This window comes from Rutilus rutilus (genome assembly GCF_951802725.1).
Source record: "Rutilus rutilus genome assembly, chromosome: 3".
NCBI lineage: Eukaryota > Metazoa > Chordata > Actinopteri > Cypriniformes > Leuciscidae > Rutilus > Rutilus rutilus.
Window position 1 is genome coordinate 1,259,835 of NC_140211.1, and position 6,123 is coordinate 1,265,957.

Genomic DNA, 6,123 nt, shown 5'->3' on the forward strand with positions numbered 1-6,123 from the left:
AACATCAACTGACGCTACAACTACTGAAACTACAACAGCTCAGACAACTCCAACATCAACTGACGCTACAACTACTAAAACTACAACAGCTCAGACAACTCCAACATCAGCGGGCACTACAACTACTGAAACTACAACAGCTCAGCCAACTCAAACATCAACTGACGCTACAACTACAGAAACCACAACAGCTCCACCAACTCAAACATCAACTGACGCTACAACTACTGAAACTACAACAGTTCAGACAACTCCAACATCAGCGGGCACTACAACTACTGAAACTACAACAGCTCAGACAACTCAAACATCAACTGACGCTACAACTACTGAAACTACAACAGCTCAGCCAACTCAAACATCAACTGATGCTACAACTACTGAAACCACAACAGCTCCACCAACTCAAACATCAACTGACGCTACAACTACTGAAACCACAACAGCTCAGACAACTCAAACATCAACTGATGCTACAACTACTGAAACCACAACAGCTCCACCAACTCAAACATCAACTGACGCTACAACTACTGAAACTACAACAGTTCAGACAACTCCAACATCAACTGACGCTACAACGACTGAAACTACAACAGCTCAGACAACTCAAACATCAACTGACGCTACAACGACTGGAACTACAACAGCTCAGACAACTCAAACATCAACTGACGCTACAACTACTGAAACTACAACAGGTCAGCCAACTCAAACATCAAATGACGCTACAACTACTGAAACTACAACAGCTCAGACAACTCAAACATCAACTGACGCAACAACTACTGAAACTACAACAGCTCAGACAACTCCAACATCAACTGACGCTACAACTACTAAAACTACAACAGCTCAGACAACTCCAACATCAGCGGGCACTACAACTACTGAAACTACAACAGCTCAGCCAACTCAAACATCAACTGACGCTACAACTACTGAAACCACAACAGCTCCACCAACTCAAACATCAGCTGGCACTACAACTACTGAAACCACAACAGCTCAGACAACTCAAACATCAACTGATGCTACAACTACTGAAACCACAACAGCTCCACCAACTCAAACATCAACTGACGCTACAACTACTGAAACTACAACAGTTCAGACAACTCCAACATCAACTGACGCTACAACGACTGAAACTACAACAGCTCAGACAACTCAAACATCAACTGACGCTACAACTACTGAAACGACAACAGGTCAGCCAACTCAAACATCAAATGACGCTACAACTACTGAAACTACAACAGCTCAGACAACTCAAACATCAACTGACGCTACAACGACTGAAACTACAAAAGCTCAGACAACTCAAACATCAACTGACGCTACAACTACTGAAACTACAACAGGTCAGCCAACTCAAACATCAAATGACGCTACAACTACTGAAACTACAACAGCTCAGACAACTCAAACATCAACTGACGCTACAACTACTGAAACTACAACAGCTCAGACAACTCCAACATCAACTGACGCTACAACTACTAAAACTACAACAGCTCAGACAACTCCAACATCAGCGGGCACTACAACTACTGAAACTACAACAGCTCAGCCAACTCAAACATCAACTGACGCTACAACTACAGAAACCACAACAGCTCCACCAACTCAAACATCAACTGACGCTACAACTACTGAAACTACAACAGTTCAGACAACTCCAACATCAGCGGGCACTACAACTACTGAAACTACAACAGCTCAGACAACTCAAACATCAACTGAGGCTACAACTACTGAAACTACAACAGCTCAGACAACTCAAACATCAACTGACGCTACAACAGCTCAGACAACTCCAACATCAACTGACACCACAACTACAGAAACCACAACAGCTCAGACAACTCAAACATCAACTAACGCTACAACTACAGAAACCACAACAGCTCCACCAACTCAAACATCAACTGACACCACAACTAGTGAAACTACAACAGCTCGGACACCTCCAACATCAGCGGGCACTACAACTACAGAAACCACAACAGCTCAGACAACTCCAACATCAGCGGGCACTACAACTACTGAAACTACAACATCTCAGCCAACTCAAACATCAACTGACGCTACAACTACTGAAACTACAACAGCTCCACCAACTCAAACATCAACTGACGCTACAACTACTGAAACTACAACAGTTCAGACAACTCCAACATCAACTGACGCTACAACGACTGAAACTACAACAGCTCAGACAACTCAAACATCAACTGACGCTACAACGACTGAAACTACAACAGCTCAGACAACTCAAACATCAACTGACGCTATAACTACTGAAACTACAACAGGTCAGCCAACTCAAACATCAAATGACGCTACAACTACTGAAACTACAAGAGCTCAGACAACTCAAACATCAACTGACGCTACAACTACTGAAACTACAACAGCTCAGACAACTCCAACATCAACTGACGCTACAACTACTAAAACTACAACAGCTCAGACAACTCCAACATCAGCGGGCACTACAACTACTGAAACTACAACAGCTCAGCCAACTCAAACATCAACTGACGCTACAACTACAGAAACCACAACAGCTCCACCAACTCAAACATCAACTGACGCTACAACTACTGAAACTACAACAGTTCAGACAACTCCAACATCAGCGGGCACTACAACTACTGAAACTACAACAGCTCAGACAACTCAAACATCAACTGATGCTACAACTACTGAAACTACAACAGCTCAGACAACTCAAACATCAACTGACGCTACAACAGCTCAGACAACTCCAACATCAACTGACACCACAACTACAGAAACCACAACAGCTCAGACAACTCAAACATCAACTAACGCTACAACTACAGAAACCACAACAGCTCCACCAACTCAAACATCAACTGACGCTACAACTACTGAAACTACAACAGCTCAGACAACTCAAACATCAACTGACGCTACAACTACTGAAACTACAACAGGTCAGCCAACTCAAACATCAAATGACGCTACAACTACTGAAACTACAACAGCTCAGACAACTCAAACATCAACTGACGCTACAACGACTGAAACTACAAAAGCTCAGACAACTCAAACATCAACTGACGCTACAACTACTGAAACTACAACAGGTCAGCCAACTCAAACATCAAATGACGCTACAACTACTGAAACTACAACAGCTCAGACAACTCAAACATCAACTGACGCTACAACTACTGAAACTACAACAGCTCAGACAACTCCAACATCAACTGACGCTACAACTACTAAAACTACAACAGCTCAGACAACTCCAACATCAGCGGGCACTACAACTACTGAAACTACAACAGCTCAGCCAACTCAAACATCAACTGACGCTACAACTACAGAAACCACAACAGCTCCACCAACTCAAACATCAACTGACGCTACAACTACTGAAACTACAACAGTTCAGACAACTCCAACATCAGCGGGCACTACAACTACTGAAACTACAACAGCTCAGACAACTCAAACATCAACTGACGCTACAACTACTGAAACTACAACAGCTCAGCCAACTCAAACATCAACTGATGCTACAACTACTGAAACCACAACAGCTCCACCAACTCAAACATCAACTGACGCTACAACTACTGAAACTACAACAGCTCAGACAACTCCAACATCAACTGATACTACAACTACTGAAACTACAACAGCTCAGACAACTCCAACATCAACTGACGCTACAACTACTGAAACTACAACAGTTCAGACAACTCCAACATCAACTGACGCTACAACGACTGAAACTACAACAGCTCAGACAACTCAAACATCAACTGACGCTACAACGACTGGAACTACAACAGCTCAGACAACTCAAACATCAACTGACGCTACAACTACTGAAACTACAACAGGTCAGACAACTCAAACATCAACTGATGCTACAACTACTGAAACTACAACAGGTCAGACAACTCAAACATCAACTGATGCTACAACTACTGAAACTACAACAGCTCAGACAACTCAAACATCAACTGACGATACAACTACTGAAACTACAACAGCTCAGACAACTCCAACATCAACTGATACTACAACTACTGAAACTACAACAGCTCAGACAACTCCAACATCAACTGACGCTACAACTACTGAAACTACAACAGCTCAGACAACTCAAACATCAACTGACGCTACAACTACTGAAACTACAACAGCTCAGACAACTCCAACATCAACTGATACCACAACTGCAGAAACCACAACAGCTCAGACAACTCAAACATCAACTAACACTACAACTACTGAAACTACAACAGCTCCACCAACTCAAACATCAACTGACACCACAACTAGTGAAACTACAACAGCTCAGCCAACTCAAACATCAGCGGGTACTACAACTAGTGAAACTACAACAGCTCAGCCAACTCAAACATCAACTGACGCTACAACTACTGAAACTACAACAGCTCAGACAACTCAAACATCAACTGACGCTACAACTACTGAAACTACAACAGGTCAGACAACTCAAACATCAACTGACGCTACAACTACTGAAACTACAACAGATCAGACAACTCAAACATCAACTGATGCTACAACTACTGAAACTACAACAGTTCAGACAACTCCAACATCAGCGGGCACTACAACTACTGAAACCACAACATCTCAGACAACTCAAACATCAACTGACGCTACAACTACTGAAACTACAACAACTCAGAAAACTCAAACATCAACTGACACCACAACTAGTGAAACTACAACAGCTCGGACACCTCCAACATCAGCGGGCACTACAACTACAGAAACCACAACAGCTCAGACAACTCCAACATCAGCGGGCACTACAACTACTGAAACTACAAAATCTCAGCCAACTCAAACATCAACTGACGCTACAACTACTGAAACTACAACAGCTCAGACAACTCAAACATCAACTGACGCTACAACTACTGAAACTACAACAGCTCAGACAACTCCAACATCAACTGACACCACAACTGCAGAAACCACAACAGCTCAGACAACTCAAACATCAACTAACACTACAACTACTGAAACTACAACAGCTCAGCCAACTCAAACATCAACTGACACCACAACTAGTGAAACTACAACAGCTCAGCCAACTCAAACATCAGCGGGTACTACAACTACTGAAACTACAACAGCTCAGCCAACTCAAACATCAACTGACACCACAACTAGTGAAACTACAACAGCTCAGCCAACTCAAACATCAGCGGGTACTACAACTACTGAAACTACAACAGCTCAGCCAACTCCAACATCAACTGATACTACAACTACTGAAACTACAACAGCTCAGACAACTCCAACATCAACTGACGCTACAACTACTGAAACTACAACGGCTCAGACAACTCAAACATCAACTGATGCTACAACTACTGAAACTACAACAGCTCAGACAACTCAAACATCAACTGACGCTACAACTACTGAAACTACAACAGCTCAGACAACTCAAACATCAACTGACGCTACAACTACTGAAACTACAACAGCTCCACCAATTCAAACATCAACTGACACCACAACTAGTGAAACTACAACAGCTCAGCCAACTCAAACATCAGCGGGTACTACAACTACTGAAACTACAACAGCTCAGCCAACTCAAACATCAACTGACGCTACAACTACTGAAACTACAACAGCTCAGACAACTCCAACATCAACTGATACTACAACTACTGAAACTACAACAGCTCAGACAACTCCAACATCAACTGACGCTACAACTACTGAAACTACAACGGCTCAGACAACTCAAACATCAACTGACGCTACAACTACTGAAACTACAACAGGTCAGACAACTCAAACATCAACTAACGCTACAACTACTGAAACTACAACAGCTCCACCAACTCAAACATCAACTGACACCACAACTAGTGAAACTACAACAGCTCAGCCAACTCCAACATCAGCGGGCACTACAACTACTGAAACTACAAAATCTCAGCCAACTCAAACATCAACTGACGCTACAACTACTGAAACTACAACAGCTCAGACAACTCAGACATCAACTGACGCTACAACTACTGAAACTACAACAGCTCAGACAACTCCAACATCAACTGACACCACAACTGCAGAAACCAC